Source organism: Coenobita brevimanus, chromosome 23 (genome assembly GCF_032717465.1).
Source record: "Coenobita brevimanus isolate Jiangsu-jjx chromosome 23, ASM3271746v2, whole genome shotgun sequence".
NCBI lineage: Eukaryota > Metazoa > Arthropoda > Malacostraca > Decapoda > Coenobitidae > Coenobita > Coenobita brevimanus.
In genome coordinates, this window is record NC_136976.1 from 25,849,773 (window position 1) to 25,870,402 (window position 20,630).

At 40.9% G+C, this 20,630-nt stretch overlaps 1 pseudogene; it reads right to left on the reverse strand.

The window, feature by feature from the left end:
- The window catches only part of LOC145392666 (nephrin-like), a 241,766-nt pseudogene that overhangs the window by 27,157 nt on the left and 193,979 nt on the right, over positions 1–20,630 (reverse strand).

Sequence of the window (20,630 nt, forward strand, 5' to 3'; positions counted from 1 at the left end):
GTAATATACCGGAAAAAATACCAATTCTGCCCACATCTAACTTAGAACGAGGGTTTGTAGATGCAAAACAGTTCACATGCCATACCCGATGAAAATATATGAGTAGCCTATATTTAACAGCAAATACGTGGCATCATAGGGAGGGTTTCACAGTCTCTTGAGATAAAGTTATGCTGCACATCTACAATTCATAAGAAGCCTCAGTAGCTAGTCACTTAAAAATCGATAACCAAGCTCAAATCATGCATGAGAGAGTTCCCTGTGATCCTTGCCATAATAAAATACCGCTATATGCTTGTATGTATTACAAACACTTGCCTTAACTAATGTTTTGAGGGGTAGATAACGCTGATGAGAGGCTCAAAGCTTCCTTACGACCGTGCTGAATGAGCTTTAGGACTGCTCGGTACCAGTCGTAAATTTTGATGGAGTTGCGAGCATCCGCACCCAGGGTAGTAAATGGTTTCCTTGTTCCTTGTGGACAGGAAACCATTTGGCATATCACTCAGTGTAAAGTAACCCATAGACAGATGGAAGAGGAAAGAAAGAAGGAAAGAAAGAAAAAAAGAAGAGGAAGGATGGAAGGAAAGAAGGAAGGAAGAGAGGAAAGGGCAGTCACCTGAGAGCAGCGCTACGTTGAGTGAGTGGACGGTGAGCACACACACACACACACACACACACACACACACACACTATATATATATATATATGTGTGTGTGTGTGTGTGTGTATATATATATATATATATATATATATATATATATATATATATATATATATATATATATATATATGTGGTAGGTGGGGGTGCTCACCATCCACTCACTCGATGTAGTGCTGCTCTCGGGTGACTGCCCTATCCTCTCCCTCCTTCTTTCCTTCCATTCTCTTCTGTCTTTCTTTCCTTCATTCTTTCCTTGTCCTTCTGCCTACTGGTGACTTTACACTCCCTCTTCTGTCTTTCTTTCCTTCATTCTTTCCACCTCCTTCAGCCTGTGGGTGACTCTACACTAAGTGACAAGCCAAATGGTTTCCTGTGCACCAGGAAACCATTTACTACGCTGGGTGGTAACCATATAACCAAATTTTGGCCCCCGGTTGTTTAGTGGGTAATTATTGCACTCCAGTCGGATTGAGCCGGTGAAGGTTTATATCCAAGGGATGGTTGGGTTGATTGCTCATGTAATGCCACTCAGGGATGAGTGAGGCTGGTCACTGTCATCTTAAATGTCGGGACCAACTGCCTAGCCCCGGGCTCCTACGCTCCTCATGGGGCAATGTAGGATTGGATGATGGATGGTATATATATATATATATATATATATATATATATATAAATATATATATATATATATATATATATATATATACACGAGTATTAGCGATAATGGTTAGAACAGCAATATTTCACCAGTTAAAAGAAAAGTAGCTCTGGTTCTACTGACATTACATTTTCATCCAAGTAGTAGTAGCGATACTACCACTACTTCATTAGGCGCTCTGCAAGACCTCCTAAAACAATGTGTGTAAATGGAGATGCTTGTACTAACTGAGTGTGTCCAAGACTGTAAATACACTTCATTTGTTCATTATTATCACAATCATAATGAATATTTCTTCCTTGTACCTACATTTGTCGTTCTTCTCAATATTACTGATCTGTTAGCGTTGTGACTTTTCTTGTGATTTACATGGAAAGATGAGTTTTGTTAACGAATTCTTGTTAATGAAGTAACCGGCAAGGAGCTCATAGTACTGACAGTGGACTATGTTGGCATGTAATATGAACATGCAGCTAATTATATACATGGTGTTCTTGAATTTCGCTTCACTAAAGACTCACCTAGTCTTGTCTTTCTGTTCCGGGAACAGCCCAGTCTGCTGGTTTTGAGCGGATGTGACAGTGGGAACAGCAAATTAATAAGCCATGCAGAATACTCTTTGATAACGCTGACTGGACCGTCCCCACAACACACGAGAATCTCCCAGCGGAATGGAAGAGGAGTGCCATACATGGGTCACCCAGTATGAACTGGATTTCAGTGTCTGTCCAGTGATGAGGTTCTTTTATGGAGGTATGTTTGATGCTCTCCGCTTTCATATTGTTTTTGCGTGTCATCTGTATGCTATATCTGTTTTTCGGCCTACGTACGCACCTTTCTACTTCATTAACTGTCTTCTGCTGTCAGCTATAAATTATCTGTTTTCGTTTTTCTCTCCTTTTAATTCATTCGACGCGTATTCCCTCGTGTTTTCGTTGTTGCTCTCTCTCTCTCTCTCTCTCTCTGTTTACATTGTTTGTGTGTGTGTTGCTTGTTGCTTTTTTTTTCGTTTTCTTAATGACATCCTCATTATCTCGTTTCGATCAATATTACGTAGTTTCTTTTTTACCATCCACCTGACAAAGTCAGAGGAGGGTGTTGTTATCACTGGGACCAATATGTGTCAGTCCGTAGAGTTGGGTGGCAGGGCGGCCGGCCGAGCGCAGAGATTTCGTTTCAGGGATAGAAATTAGAATGTATTCACTATAAAGTCATGGAATTTTACATAGTTATGTGTCTTATAGTGTACTGGTGCCTTTTGATAGCTACAATGCTGTGTATTATTATTATTATTTTTTTTTTTAAATGAAGAACTAAAAACAAAAGCCAAAGATTCATTGCTACCTGCGCAAGGAATCTGAAGGGTCTAGATTGTGTCCTCAAGGCGTTCTCCCTAAGCCCACCTTTAAAAAGAAAAGATTGTGGGGGAGGGGGGGAGGGCCGTTATGCGCTTGGTTATGTGTGCAGTGAGGTGGGGGGCATGTGCTTGGTCAGATGGAGGGTTGCAACAGCATAGCGATGCCGATGTTTTTAAGCCTTTTCACTCTATTTTGCTTAGTGTTATTAAATGTTTTAGAATTTTTCTCCTTTCACTCCATCTGTGTGTTTTCTGTTTCAGTTTATTATCTCACTTTTCGCTTTAGCAGTCATATTGCTCTTTCTCTCTCTCTCTCTTTCTCTCTCTCTCTCTCTCTCTCTCTCTCCACTTCATGTGGACGGTGTACATCTCCCACATTCACTTTATTTAAGGACAAGGACAAAAATTATGGGTACAAGTAAAGCAGAAGAAAAAAAGTGTTGTGTTGAAAGTGGTGTTGCCAAGGGTTTGACTACGCTGGGATTGAGCTGAAGTGGGTCACTGACCTCCAGTGACTTCACTCGCATTGACAGAAATCTATGTGAGCAGTGTCCTTGTCAATTCTTTTCATATTTCGTGAAAAGTGTCAGCCACGAGTGAAAAGCCAAATGGCTTCTTGCCCTCCAGGAAACCATTAGTTACGCTTGGTAATAACTTTATAACCTTTTCCAGGAGCAGAGTAAAGAGAATAACGATATTATCTCTGTTTTCCGTCCTTGATGGCGAAAGGTTAAGGATGGTGGATATTTATGATCTGTCACCCTCTACTCTTCACCTCGCAAAAGTGAAGAAAGTCACCTAGCTGAGTCCTGTACGTTCTCGGTTCCTAGGAAAAAATAGGCATGCCCTTTGGTTGTGTGGATTATGAGAGGAGCGAATGATGAATGAGAGTGTAGTTAGTTAATATGATCAAGGTTACTAAATGTGATGGAAGCGAGAGAAGTCTGTGAGTTGATGGTTGTAAAGTGTGTGAAATTAGTTTAGCATACGTGTGGGGGGTATGTGTCAGGAAAGAAATTTCTGCATTAGTAATTCATCTGTAAGCACAGAGAAGTACAAAAATTATACTTGGTATAGGGAGACTGGAGAGAAAGTTGAAAGGAACCTGATTGATTGTGTTCGTAGAGAGAATGCAACTTGGAAGTGTTATCGACACGAGGGTGGCCAGAGTACGATTTTTTTCTATAATGCTATGACGAAGGAAACAAAGGCTTTCCCTCAAAAAAAACAAAAAAACAAGCTCAATATCCGTTCATGTCGAGATGCCTGGAAACATTGCGTTTGACAGGCTCGAGATCATAGGCAGTAAGCGATATACACTCAGGAAGACAGTTCCAGAGCTGACTTGTTGAATACATGATAACCTGAGAGATGGCGAAATTCGTCTTGCGTTCGTGGCATCCGGGACAATACTGCAAGGAGTTCGGTGGATAAACGGACATGTATAACAGCGAAACATGGATGATTCTGAAGGGGAAGAAGTACACTTTATCTGTAGTGCCTGTGGAGCGACGTAAAAGGACAGATGGAGAAATGAACAGATTCGTGGAAAATGTTAGTATGTTTCTGTTGTGAGAACAACAAGGACGTCGCGGGCTGTTCGGTCATATGAACACATAAGACTGTATGTAGGAGGGCTATGTATCGGGGATGAGGGAGCATTCCTGAGTAGAGACAGGAAAACCTGGAGATCCTGTGGTCAAGCTCTTCCTTCACAGGAGGGAGCATTGAGTAATACATAGAACGATAAAATTTAAAGGGGGTCATTACTAAGCCTTTTCTTTGATCAGTAGATACTGCGTTAGCTTTTCCTAAAAGAAAGCCTTGTAGTATCAGTAATAAAAAGCAAAATAATGACGTACTGGGAGTGAAGGCGTTAAGAACTGGTCAAGCAAGACAGAGGCCAGGTACTCCTCCACCATCACAAAATGTACTAACAACACGGAAACACCCGTTGCTTCTCCTGTTTCTCTTTTCATTGAATTTGAAAATCAGTCAAATGAAATCGCAGCATTTAACACTCTTGCTATATTTTGGAAACAGTTCAGTGTCATCAGTGCCACTTGCTTCGAATTCAAGAGTCGAGTTTTAAAAATCCAAGGATATAATAGGGGACATACCACCACCATATCCTCATCCTAGCAATGAACGGGATCATTTTCATTCATATATATATATATATATATATATATATATATATATATATATATATATATATATATATATATGAATAAAATAAAAAGGGTAATGAAAAATCATAAGGATAGACTAACTAAAGATGAAGTTAATTACTTAACCAACTTTGAATATAAGACAAGCCTATTTTACGGTTTACCAAAAGTTCATAAGTCCAAAATGATAATTGATCAAATTAATGTTTGTAGTACAGAAGTGATTTCCGTAACAAACCCTGTAGACCTTAAAATGAGACCAATTATTGCGGGACCAGCTTGCCCTACCCACCGTCTCAGTCACTTCTTAGATATATTACTGCAACCTTTTCTGAAATACATACCTTCATATATCAAAAACAATCTAGACTTTTTAAACAAGATTCCTACTAAATTAGATGACAATGAAATTTTCGTAACTCTTGATGTGGTAAACCTATATAGCAATATTCGCCATGAACTTGGATATGAAGCTATCACTTATTGGACTGATGAACACTATGATAATACAAATCGTATACCTGCAGATCTAATAAAAGAAGGATGCAGTTTAATTTTGGAAAATAACTCATTCGAATTTAATGGGCAAAATTACTTACAAGTGTCAGGAACAGCAATGGGGACAAAATTTGCGCCAAATTATGCCAATCTTGTATTGGGTTACTTAGAAAACACCTTGTATTCTCAGGTGTCAGCACATTTTGGTAAAACAATAGCGGATAAAATGAAAAAGAACTATATGCGATACCTAGACGATATCTTTATGATTTGGGACGAGAGAGATGGACATTTCTCAACAGTCATAAGCATCATGAATAACCTGGACTCCAAACTAACATTTACATGTGACACAAGTGGAGACACAGTCACTTTCCTAGACATAAAACTCATTAAGCAAGATAAGAAAATAATTACTGACATTCATTACAAGGAAACTGATACAAAACATTATCTAACATATAGTTCTAATCACCCCAGACACATAAAAAATAACATACCATTTAATTTAGCACGGAGGATATGCAAATAGTTTCAGAACCTGAGTTAAAAGAAATAAGATTAAGTGAACTGAAAGATTTTCTTCGACAACGTGGATATCCCAAAAGTATAATAAAAAATGGCATAGAAAGAGCAAAACAAATACCCATAGGCAACCTTCGGAGCTGCAGTAATAAAGAAACAGCCAGTGATACACATACAATACCATATATAACAACCTATAACCCAAATTATGATGATCACTTTAAAGAAGTCTCATGTACAATTAATGTTCTTCAAAAAGCACCTGAAACACAAGAAATATATAAAGATGTCTCCTTAATTAAAGCAAAGCGGCAACCCAATAATCTAAAAAGAATTTTAACAAGGGCTAGGTTTAAAAATAATTTATCTAGTTTCAAAGTGAAGAAATGTGAAGACAAAAAATGTAAACTCTGCATGGAAATAATTGAAGGCAGTCAATTCACTTTTCCCAGTGTCAACTACACATTCCAAATTAACGAAAACATGGGATGCTCGACACAAAATTGCATTTACGTAATCCGCTGCGGTGGATGCAAAGAGATTTATATAGGCGAGACCTCAAATCTCAGGCTTCGTACTAACCTACATAGGGATCATATTAATCACGGTAAAGGTTTATATGTTAATACCCACATAGCTAAATGTGCAAAAAAATGTTCTCCAAACTTCAATATTATGCCCTTCTATAAAGTAAAAAAGGATGATCCAATATTAAGAAAATCAAAGGAAAAATATTTCATAAGCAAATTTAAACCATTACTGAACAGAGATCTATGAGACACTGACCCAATTACAGCTTCAAAAAACAAACCTTTTTCCGAATTACGAGAATGGGGCAACTGAAGCTTCACAAAACTCGAAATGAAACTAACAACAGTGGACAATTCATACCAAATATCGCATTTCTGTTTGGGGCACTTTTATGCATGGTCGTGGAGAGTGAGGTTGTGTGCTGCTGACCTCTCCTCTAGCTTTCTAGGGCTGCCTCACCGGCAAATAGCTTTTTTTTTTTTTCACCCTTCTAGTGTGCGTTAGGCTAGCTAGTTTCTCACTTTCCTCCCCTTCCTGTTAGTTTGGAACAGTAGGTGTCTGTTCCTGTGTACTGAGATTACCTTTGCTTGCTGCCCACGGAGGGTCCCCCCCACTGATCGCTCTGGGGCGTGAATTAACACGGTCGGGCCTCCCTGGAGTGGTTTGAGAGGGCAATTTCAGCCTTAGGTGTTTGGTCCCGGTGTGTTTTGTCCCTTGCTCGTTTTCGTCCTTCTTCCCACTTCCCCCGTTAGGGGGGGGGGTTACTATGTCGGACACCCCTGCCGCCTCCCCCCCTGACGAACCTAGGACTGTACCACGGACTGACCGCCCCCTGACTGAACGGCCCCAGACTCGTACCGATCTGGACATTAATGTAAATAATGTACAGTTTGTAACGCTCCATGCTCTCGGTTCCACTCCCTTGAGCAATATCAATCCTTTCATCATCAAGAAAGTGATTGATTACTGTGCTGGGGAGGTGGAACAGGTGAAAAAACTTGCAAATGGAGATCTCCTCATCAAAACCTTCAACTCCTCCCAGGTAAAAGATTTGATGAAACTTCGTAAGTTCCATGAATATGATGTCGAGCCGAAGATCCCGCACGCCATGAATTCCTGCAAAGGTGTTATCACCTGCAGGGATCTTATGGTCATGGAAGAGGACGAGATCATACGGGAACTTGCTCAACAGGACGTAATCAATGCCCGATTTATAACCAGATTTTCTGAAGGCATGAGGACGAAGACTGCCACTATTGTCTTGACTTTTGGAAAAGTTTCACTCCCAGACCATGTCAAAGTTGGATACGAAATTGTTAACGTAAGACCTTATATCCCTAATCCACTTCGTTGTCTAAGGTGTCAATTGTACGGGCACGGCGATAAGACTTGTCGGGCTTCCCAGTCAGTGTGTGGCAAATGTGGAACACAGGGACATGATGCTGAACACTGCACATCGGAGATGGTACGTTGTTTTCACTGCAAGGGCGCACACTCCACTTCCTCTAGGGATTGTCCCAAGTGGAAGGAGGAGAAGGAGGTCTGCGTAGTGAAAGCAACTGAGGGCATTTCCTACTACGAAGCTAGGAAAAAGGTGAAGGAGTTGCATGCAACTCCCACGCCAAATAGGTCCTATGCTTCGGCGGTAATGTCCCGTCCCGTGATGTGTTCTGTTGAAACACAGACTGACCCTGAACCTGTTCCTCTTGACACACACTCTACCTCTCCATCTGAGCCTCCTATCCAATCCACCTCTCAAACTGACACCCCTGTTGCACCTTGCTACTCTCAGGCTGCTGCTGCCTCTCACTCAGTAAAGCCTAAACAGAAGTCTGACAACTCTAGTAAGAGTAATATGACCACCCTTAAGAAACAGCCACGTCCTCATGTTCTTCCTGCTCCTGGTCCAGCGAGGGAGAGAAGAGTTAGCTCTTCCTCGGGGGGCTCTGGGAGCCTAGTTATTGATGAGCAACATATGGAGGTTTCCGTTAGTAAGCACCGGGATAGGTCCCCCGGTAGCCACTCGTCCGGCGGCGGGTGGCATAAAAAAGCTAAGCACACTGGCCCCCCTCGTAAATCTTAAACCGCCACATTCACTGTGTTACAATGGAATTGTAGGACTCTTGGGAATAAATTCCACAATATAGCAATTTTGCTATCTATACACAGGCCAGACGTTGTTTGTTTACAGGAGACGCGCTTGGTGGATCACCCAGATCCTCCACAGTTCAAACACTACCATTCGTATAGAAGATATGATGGTCACGGAGTCGCCATATACACCCACAAATCACACCCACAAACGGAAGTGATTCTAAGCTCTACTCTGGAAGCTGTCGCGTGCAGAGTAAAATTTAATAACACGTATCTGTCTATTTGTTCTATCTACTGTCCTCCCCGTGGTCCCATTGATGGTGATGCTTTCACTTCACTAACCCATCAACTTCCGGGTCATAAGTTAATTTTAGGCGATTTTAATGCCCATCACTGTCAATGGGGAAGCTTGAGGAGTGATGGCAGGGGGGAGCAAGTAGCCGACCTCATACTACAGTCAAACCTCTGTCTTCTAAACAATGGTAGAGCGACTCGTGTAGATGACCGCACTGGTAACATGTCATGTATAGATCTATCCTTGTCATCTCCCGATATACACACTAACATCTCTTGGGACCCATATGACGACTCGATGGGTAGCGATCATTTTCCAATCTGTCTTTCTTATGCACGCGACGATTCTCGACCTCCCCCACCACCTAAATTTAACTTTAAGAAAGCAGATTGGGGGTACTACTCACGGGTCGCCAATCTAGATATATCGGGAGATAACATTGACGAGAAAGTTTCACACCTACAGACTTCCATTATACACGCAGCTGAGGCTGCTATTCCCAAGACATCTACAATTCCAAACAAGCGTAGAGTTTCGTGGTGGACACCAGATTGCCGACAAGCACTCACAAAGCGCAATAGGAGATACAGGATTTTTGAGAAACAGCCAACAGAATCAAACTTTATTGCCTACAAAGCAGCTAAGGCTGAGGCAAGGAGGACAATTAAAGCGGCAAAACGGACTAACTGGCGTAGTTTTGTGTCCACGGTGAATCGCTCCACCCCACTAAGTCAGGTCTGGTCCACCATAAATGTACTAAACAACAAGTACACCCGGTCACCAATCACCACACTTGAGGTGGCCGGGAATGTAATTGACGATCCCGTGGATATTGCCAATACTATTGCCGACCATTTTGCCCAGGTAAGCAGCTCAGCAAACTATGATCCTCGCTTTCTCCACCATAAGCATACGGCTGAGCTGCAAAACTTAGACTTTGCCACGGAAGACGGAGAGACCAGCTACAACTCCGAATTTACGTTTGATGAACTTCTCCTTGCCCTTAAATCCTGTAAAGGCTCCAGTCCCGGTCCATCCACCATTACGTACGGTATGATCCAGCATCTTACTCAGGCCAACCTGAGTAAGCTGTTAGCGGTGTACAATGAGATTTGGGCGTCTCGCACGTTCCCAAACTCATGGCACTACGCGCACGTCATACCGATACCTCGCCGAGACGGTCGCCTTACGAGTCCCAGCTCGTTTCGACCTATTGCGCTAACTGACTGTCTATGTAAGGTCTTTGAACGTATGGTTAATAAAAGGTTACTTTTTGTTTTAGAGTCGAAGGGTGTGTTAAATGATCAATAGAGTGGATTCCGTAAATACAGGTCCACTCTGGATCATTTAGTGCACCTGGAACATTGCATAGCCGAGGCTTTTGCCAATCGCGAATTCATGATAGGAATTTTTCTGGATATTCATAAGGCTTATGATATGACCTGGCGAAACGGAATACTACGTAAACTCTACGCTTATGGTTTAAGAGGTAATTTGCCCATTTTCCTTCAGAACTTCCTTACTGACAGAATGTTTTCTGTCAGGTTACCCTGTAACGTAACTTCGGACATATTTGTCCAAGAGAACGGGGTACCACAAGGAAGTGTGCTTAGCCCTACTTTGTTCAGCGTTGCCATTAATGACATTCTGTCGTCCGCTTCCGTCCCCAGGACGATTAGATACTCACTCTATGCTGATGATTGTGCAGTGTGGCACTCTTCCCGCAATGCACAATCCTTGGCACAGCAGATTCAACTGGCACTTGAATCTGTTCAGTGTTGGGCCCTGGAGTGGGGATTTAAATTTTCCGTCCTTAAGTGTGTCGGTGTTGTTTTTACTCGTAAACTTAACGTACCTCCTTTGCATTTAACTTTAGATAATCAGCCGATACCTTTTCAAAATTCAGTCAGATTCCTGGGTCTACATTTTGACAGTAGGCTCAGTTGGAGAACACACATTAATCATTTGCTTGCTTCTTGTAGTAAAAAAGTAAACGTCCTTAAGTTTCTTTCCGGTAAATCGTGGGGAGCAGACAGAATGTCTTTATTGATGGTGTATAAGTCCCTTATCCGTTCTAAGCTTGACTATGGCTCACAGGTGTATGGGTCGGCATCGGATGCCGTCCTCCGTAGACTGGATGTACTTCAGAACGTATGCTTGCGTATATGTCTCGGAGCCCTTCGGTGTACTCGTGTGGAGTGGTTGGAAGTGGAGGCTAATGTGCCTCCCCTCCGTCTACGACGTGACCACCTGTTATTTTCTTACGGTATCACCACCCACCGTAAACGCTCACTTGGCCTTCCGACCTGTCGGATCCTCCTACAGTGGGAATACCTGCTGTATGCGGCCCTCAAGCCGGTGGCTGTGAGGCTTCACTTCCTCTGTGAGGCGTTAGGGTACGACCTTTCTAATGGGGATCAGGTTTTAACGTCAAAAATAGCGCCCTGGGAGTCACTTGCCACCACATTCAACACTGACTGGCTCCCCGTCGCAAAGTACAAGGCGCCGGAGGTGGAGGTACGACAGTTGTTCCGGATGATCCTCATTAGACACCTAGCGTCATTCCACTTGTACACCGATGGCTCTAAGATGGATGAATGTGTGGGTGCGAGTGTGTGGTCTACGGAGTGCCGCATCCGTTTTCGCTTGCCCCCCCATACGTCTGTATTCACTGTCGAATTATTTGCCATAGATCAAGCTATAGACTTTGCTTTGTGTTCAGATCACGACAGTTTTGTCATTTTTTCGGACTCTAAGTCAGCCCTTCAGGCAATTCATTCACGTAGGACTGATTCACATGAGGTCCTGGGCCGCATTATCAATAACCTGCATACATGTGCTAAATCCTTCACTCTGATCTGGGTGCCTGGTCATTGCGGTATTTACGGCAATGAGCAGGCTGACATACTAGCTAAATCAGCTGTAGAACTCGAGGAGACTTGGGACGTTCCTCGTGAGCTACAGTCTAGTCTCTCTTTCGGAAAGAAATCAATTAATCTTCTGTGGCAAAGTCAGTGGACCGACCTGGCAATTCCATCTGTCAAAAGGACCATATGTGATTGGTCCAGTTCCTCTCGAGGAAACAGACGGGAGGAGGTCGCTTTAGCCCGCCTCCGCATGAATTCCACCCTAATAACACATATGTTACCATATATTAACAGACAATTTCCACCGCGTTGTACCACCTGTGACGCGGTGTTATCTATTAGTCACATCCTTTTGTACTGCAGTAGGTATGCTGGGGAACGTACTTCTCTGGCTGCCTACTGTAGGACAAATGCGCTCCCTTTCACACTTGATTCTGTCTTGGGTGATGGGGACGTTGGTGTGACTAATAAATTGATGACTTTCCTGGAAGAGACCAGATTACTCAGAGAGTTGTGATTTATTTTATGAACTTGGTTGTGGTTTCCTTATTTATTATATATATCTTTTTTTTTTTTTTTTTTTTTTTTGTTGTATATAGGGATATGGTTTTTGTACATATGTAAATACCTCAATACACTTTTATATATTTGTGAACCGCAGGAGGAGGTTACATTTATATAAATGCGTATTTTTTTTTTTTCCTTTTGTTCAGGGCCAGTAAATTTGATTTTGTTTTTTTATTTTATTTTTTTATTTATTTATTTATTTTTTTGTATATATATATATATATATATATATATAAATTTGATAAGTATTTGATTATTTTGTAGTAGTATAGTAATGAGTCTACATATAATGTATAGATGGAAGTATTTGTCCTGGTACTATCCATGTATACTGATGTATTCTTTATTACTTATTATGTTTCATAATCATGAATAATAACTTAATATTGGTATGAAATAGATGCAAATATTTCATATCATTATTTTGGCTTTCATGATTATCGATTCTTGCTGGCCTAATGCCCCTTCAGGGTGATGGCCAAAAAAAAAAAAATATATAAAAAAAAAAAATACCAAATATCAGTGGCTATCAATCACTCGCAGGAAGCACACCTCTTCCTGGGACACTATTTTTAACTGAGGATCTATGAAAATAGAGAAATGCATTTTAATTAAACTTTGATTTTAGTTTATAATATACAATTTTAGTACATGTCTCCTGTTTGTGTACATGCTGTCGATATTCTAATAAAATGCATTAGTGTTCAAATATATATATATATATATATATATATATATATATATATATATATATATATATATATATATATATATATATATATATATATATATATATTGCAGGAAATTAGTGTAAACAGGGATTTCGTGCAATGAGTTTAAACAAGGATGGGTTAATGTGGGTTAGGTTAATTTAGGCTGTGGTTAGATTAGGCAGGGATAATCTAGGTTAAGTTTTGGTTAAGTTAGGCTTCGTTAGCTAGGTTAGGTTAGGTTAGGTTAGGTTAATTTGAGTGCTTAACATAAATTAGCTTTCATAATACAACCTAACCTAACGTAACTCTCTTGCCCGAATTAAACCTAAACTTAACCTAGATTACCGCAGCCAAACCTAACCGCAGCCGAAATAAACCTTACCCTCATTAACCCATCCCAGTTTAAACTCATTTTACGAATATCCTGGCCTTTGATTCCTTCTTTCTTGCATATAAAAAGGATAGATGTGTATGCCGGGGTATAGATAGATAAACAGATATAAAGAGAGAGAGAGAGAGAGAGAGAGAGAGAGAGAGAGAGAGAGAGAGAGAGAGAGGGAGGGAGGGAGGGAGAGAGATATCAATTTTTAGTTATTGCTAGGTAATATTAATTTGGTTCGAGTAAGTGAAAACACTACCAAACAGTTGATAATGTGTGGCCACGCACAGAGCAAAACTATGTTACTCAGGAGACTATCGTTGGAGAGTTTATGAAGTCACACTTTCAAATTAGCCATCATATTTCCGAAGAGACTCCAAAAGCGCCATATTGAGCACCATAGCTGACTTTTGTCGGAAACTATTAAAGCAAAAACTGACCTATGCACGTCGTTGGAAAGTTGGTGGACCTTTAATAGGGATTATGCAAGTGGTTTTTCTCGAAACTCGTAAACACATTCCTGAAAAAGCCGAAAAGCGCAAAGTTGAGCACCAAACCTGACTTTTCTCATAATTTATTATACTTATGATCGACTTACGCACTTCGTTTGAAAGCTTATGGAACAGTAATCGGTATTATATAAGTGGTGTTTTTAAAAATTGGCATTATACTGCTGGAACACACACACACACACACACACACACACACACACACAGTGCCAATATTAGCGCCAAACTGAGTTACTTCTGAAATTACTCCTATCCACTGCAGGCCTAAACAAATCACTGGAGAGCTTTTTGGATAAGTGATAAGTTATACTAAGGTGACTTTTCTCAATTTCGCCACTGTACTGCGAGAAAGCCTGACATCGTCTAATGTAGGATTTTTGCAGCACAGGACGATGAGTTAACTAAGGTATTATTAAGTCTACTTCATCCCTACGCTTTTGGACGGAAAGTTATAACAACATTAGCCATTTTGCTCGCTCAAACAAGCTCCACACGTTCAAGAGTGAACGTCTAGTACTTTATTATACAAGGATTGTGTTGCCTGGAAGAGCGCATCCAGGTCAGTTTACATTACGTGAAAAGCCAAATAGTTTAATTTATTAATTTATTTCAGGGAGCCACTTTTTGCACTAGGTGGTAACCATATAAATAAATGACGCCAGGTGATCTGGCTCTCCAACCGATTGATGCCTGTAAGGGTTTACATCCAAGTGCTGTTTAGGTTTATTGCTCACATTATGCCGTTCAGGGGAAAGTGAGGCTGGTCAAACTCGCTTTTTATATCGGGACTAAGTAGCCAAGCCCCGGGACCCTACGCTCCTGATGGGAGTAAAGGAGTGGATAATGGATAATTGTGTGTTTTTCCTGCAGTATTATTTCACTCTTCTCAAATTTTAATCAATCTGTGCAAGTTTTAGTCAACCTAAAATTTGTACCAGAAGTTCTGTATGGCAGTGTGGGTGGTTGGATAAACTGACCTGGAGACCGGGGTTGTTAATGGTGCCGTGACTTTTATACAGCGAGGGCTCAGGGGAGAAGAGAGAGAGAGAGAGAGAGAGAGAGAGAGGAATTAGCGAGTTGATGAGCGACTGCAGGATGTGCTATGATTTAGGAATAATCCTTTCCCTTTGTCTTTTTTGCGTTATTGTTGCTATCACCGGACGATTACTCAGGTCAGACCTCAAAGAGTAAAGGAGTTACTGAAGGCTATTGCTGACCTTTGCATTTCAGAAAGCTTGTACAAATTTAAGTATAATTTTTGGAAGGAGTAAAAAGATAATATAAGTGATATTCATGGGGTGAAAGAGCGATTAAAAGAAAAATGTAAATGGATTTATGACAGAAATTCGAGGTTGTTGCAGGCATGGCTTAACATAATTTGTAGTTAAAAGTTCTGTTGTCACCAGAGTTACGAGTACTTAGTGTAGGTTGTCTTCCTAACATTTTGGATCATGTGTATCAGAGAGCAGGGTGATGAATTAGGACACGGTGATATGGATGAGATTCGCTTTTGGCCACCCCTCATTGGATTAAGGCGTCTGGCTTTTGATAAACAGAAAATGCTTCATCATGCAGTGAATCATCATTTAATAGCAACCATTTGGAGCAATTTGTATGCTGTCACACGAAATGAAAAGCAGAAACAATGACCTTAATAACCGAAACTTTTTACCAAAAGCAATTCCCAAAACATTCTTCCAGCTCAGAACTTTCATCTGATATCAGCGGTGACGGCCATGCACTTGTTCTGAATGATAACTTTAACTCTTTCTAACAGATGACTTCTTTAATGATGAATTCTTACTGCTAAAATTTTTAGGACTGCAAAAGTCACTTCTCGAGCAAGAGAGGTTATGTCCACCTTTCATCAAGCCTTTCAATACGAGAGGTCTCCTTAAATTAAAACGAAAAATGGTCTGCTGGTTGCAAAAATAAAAATAAAATATATAACTCTTTCAGTGCCAGACATCACTCTGAACTTGAATCGTCGGGAATAATCAACAAAATGCCAAAATAATATGTCGTCGTAGTAGTAGTAGTTGTTGAGTCGCCCACGGTGTCACGGAGACAGAACACCGGAGCAACGGAGGAAACATCCCCCTCACCAAATCTCCGGTGAGGGGGTTGGAGGAGACCGACACCCTAACCGCTGCACCCCCGGTGGGTGAAGTGCCCCGCGACGGGAACAGCTCTGGGACACAACACTCCACCGGGACGAGATAGCTGGGATGGTTTGGTTTCCAGGAGATCCTCAGGGAGGTGATGCCACCACGAAGTGCCCGCCCATCACCATCGTCTACATCATTTTGCCTGTTTCAGCGATGTGTCCTTCATAGACGTTTCATGAAAGTACTATCACTACTCTGGATACTTTTTTCAGAGCCTGAAGGTTAGGTTGGTGCCTATTAACTGCACAAAAGCCATTAAAATTTTTATTATAACCAATGGAGTCTTCCTCTAGAGTATGACCCGCAGAATCTGATAGTACCTTTTGGTCCCCAGTCACACTGATGAGTGAACACGGCCAAAGAGGAAAGAATTTTGACCACGAAACTAACCGTCTTACATTCAAACTCGGGGTACTCCTGTTGCAAGCTTGACGCGCCAACCAATGGAGTCATCTCCATTATTTTTGGCCGAGAGCAAACAAAGTGCGGCTTGATATCAGCTGTACACTTTCCATCTGTGTAATATAAGTGAAGTGCATACTCTTATTCTTACTGCAGTCTCTGCTTTCAGTTGTTGCTCTACTATATTTTCATTTTCGCTTTAATGCCATTTGACTCCTTCAGCCGAGTGACACATGTTTTTTTTCATAATTTTTCCTCTTTACAGGTGACATCATTTAGGTTAAGAGCAACATTTCAAAATATAGGGACAAGATTTAACATTTATTTACCCCCTACACTCTGAGAGTCGTGCCTTTTAGAGAGTATCTGGTCATAGCAATCATTAAAATTAAAATGACGTAGTCGGGTTCAGCAGGCTAAAGAAACCATTGTCGAAGGAATAAGTAATGCGTTAAGGATATTGGTATATGTTGTGGGAAATAGAGACGGACGCCTTGAAGTGGTGGTACTGACGAGACCGGGCGGTGGAGCTGTCCAGTTATACAAACATCTCTCAGTGCTCTCCCTATCCCCCGAATGGAGGAGGACGAGCTGGGATTTCGGGCCGCAGTCCACCTGGTTCACTTTCATATGAGACTGGGATGACAACTGCTACTACTGCAACCACCACATAAATATTATGAAGCCTGCTAAATTTCTACATTGGGATGTCCTGTCCATGAGAAGTGTTACTGAAGAACATTTAGGCATTGTCATTAATTACCCTTCTGTTACGATAACCTGGCAGATTTCTAACATTACAAATGATTAAACCATTCTCTCATATAAATCTGGTTTTCAAATATTCTGTGTGCTTGGTAGGCTAAAACACAGGACCAGCATCTGTCACCCACCGACTGCTGTGTCTTTCTGTATACGAAGGTTCTGTATCTCTCGCTTAAATCAAATGCACGTATGTATGTATGTATTGTAGCATCCGGCTGACACATGCCTAACACGGGCGCACAGTTCTGCTACACACGTCAAAGCAGTGCGTTACAAAGGCAACTGAGTAGGTCCGAAGACGAACGACACTTTGTCACTGGAGAAGTGAATCGCTCCCACAAACCTATTCATGCAAGAGTACAGGTATAAGTAACTTTCGTATATAGGGTTATAAGTACATGTGAAAACTGGTTTGGAGTGAGAGGTGTGGTAGTATCTCGCTATGGGAAACTGAAAGAGCATCAGGTTATGACACAAACATTACAAGGAAGTGCACGTTTACATGCGCACAATGAGATGGGATAGTGCAGTGAGTCAAGGATACTAACGTTGTGCCTCCAGTCGACCTTATGCGGGGAAGGCTTGCCGATGACTGTACACACGAAGTAAAGATCGTCCCCTTCCTTGATGTTCTTGGCATCCAGAGTCCGGCCCAGAGACACGCTTACCTGTGGTGGGTCTGGGAACGGAAAATTATTTAAAAAGCTGTTCAGTAAAAAGAGCTAATACTAACATAGTATAAAAATGCTGATTGCCCCTCATCTTAATGGTCTTGGTGCCTGTAGCTCGGCCCAGCGACACGCTCACTTACAGCTGGTCTGGGCACAAAGGCATGTAGCATAACAACTACTCACTATAGGTGGTAATTACAAAATGATGAAGAAAGAAAACTGTTGTCTCCTCGGCTCTTTGCGTTCAGTTTTCGCCCAAGCCACACCCTTGTTTGCCGTGGGTCTGAGGAAATAACATAAGCTGTACATCAAAAGGAATAATATATATATATATATATATATATATATATATATATATATATATATATATATATATATATATATATATATATATATATATATATTCCATTCTCCTCGTTGGAGATGTTGGCGTCCAGTGTGCGGTCAAAACACATTTTTTTTTTTTTTTTATGTGCTCGACTCTGGGCATAGGCTTCACAGCCTGCTCCCGAGGCCCAGTAGTCCTCCTACACACCATACACCTCTACATGTCACCACTTCGGCACTAACACCCACCGTCCATATTGAATACATGCTAGGGCTGTCTCATACAGGACTGGTGTATTGGTATTAGCGGGGGTATTTTTACGACATGTCGGAGGGTCTTTTGGTAGATCAGTCAAGTCTGCTTTGTATGAAATTCAAATCCTTAAACTGTTCCCTGCCCCAGCTGGGATTTGAACCTGGGTTCGGTAGGACTGCAGGCCACCTCTCTACCGACTGAGCCACCGCCTCCCCCTGCAGCGGGTCTGGGAACAAATATGAACTAAGTAAGCATTTTAAAAGAAAGTAATCATTCTGTATCATTTATTGCCCCATCCTTGATGTTCTTGGCATCCAGGGTGCGTCATACCGACACGCTCAAGCACAGTAAGCTAGCTTGCGAACATGGACACGCTCAGGATGTAATAGCTGTTCATTGAAGGCAATAAGTATTATGTATCATTATTTTAGTCTATTAAAACAAATCATTTTTTAGCGAACCGCAAGGAAAAATCACCATCATTATCCTAAGCACTGATTCCACCTAAGGACAGTGTTCGGAGGAATTATTATGATTTGCAATTATAATATGGAGTCAAAGTTTTCCAGAAATGCATAATTTCTTTAATGTCTGAGAGATGAAAACTATTACTCCTCAGTATTCATATTTAAAATTTTTCCACGGTTTTCAGTGACTATGGAATAGGTATAATTATACTCTCACAATAACTTTCTAGCACACTTGGAACAAATTATTTGATGCCAATATTCTTTGGATATATATACTTAAGATGGGAGGGTGGGGAGGGGGTAGCACATAACAGACAGCATAAAAGTGAGAGAATTCTGAACTCCACTGGAGCACACATCCACGCACTAGCAAGTGAAACCTTGGAGAGTCCTCGTTCTGATTTAGAGGCGAACTTATCTGCTCAAGATTGTACATGTAATGGTGGAACAGACACGGTTCAGTTAACTTTCCACTTAAAAATGAGGTGCAACTCTCGCCACACGTTGAACAATACTCCCATCCAGTTCTACTCTTTGCCATTCTCTTTCATATACTGTATATATACATATATATATATATATATATATATATATATATATATATATATATATATATATATATATATATATATATATATATATATATAAAATGTGCTTGACTCTGGGCATAGGCTTCACAGCCTGCTCCCAAGGCCCAGTAGTTCTCCTACATATCATACACCTCTACATGTCACCACTTCGGCGCTAACATCCACCGTCCATATTGAATACATGCTAGGGATGTCTCATATAGGACTGGTGTATTGGTATTAGAGGGGGTATTTTTACGACATGTCGGCGGGTCTTCTGGTAGATCGGTATAGTCTGCTTTACATGAAATTCAAATCCTTAAACTGCTCCCTGTCCCAGCGGGGTTTTGAACCTCGGTCCAGTAGGACCGCAGGCCACCTCTCTACCGATTGAGCCTATATATATATATATATATATATATATATATATATATATATATATATATATATATATATATATATATATATATATATATATATATATATATATATATATATATATATATATATATATATATATATATATATATATATCTGTATGTGTGTGGGGAGTGTACAGTATGGATATTTTTATGTAAAACACACACACACACACACACACACACACACACTTTTCGTTACCCAAGTCTCATCTAATCTCTGTGACTGTTTCGCTCTGTGCACGTTTGTTGTTAATATAAAAATGAATACGAGTATATATGTCAACATGTAAACAAAAACCTTGAAAGATATAGTTGTGATGGCAACAGAATGAGAACAACTGGCGTGGTCACATGTAGAAACCAGAAAGCCAATCAGAGGGGGCGTACTTTAGCCACGCCAATCAAATTTGTTTATTGCTGTAATTCTTTCCTAACAGACGAATACTTGCGGTCTCACACAGTCAATTAACTCTACGGTTATACTCTGCCCAGCTACTTAATTTCAGAATGCACATCCCTCCGCCAACGCCATTTTTTCTTTTTGCTGTGTCCATCCGGATCCCCCTCAGATTCTAATCAACCCCTCCTTGCCCCATTGCCCACCCATCCACAAAATTTCAGTGAAATCCGATACCAACTTTTTGAAATTTCTTTTACATAAGCAAACACGCAGATGAGTGCATAAATTTCGCCCAACATCGTTGACGGAGGTAAAAATTGCTACATTCATCTGTCGCGTGCTGATTACATAT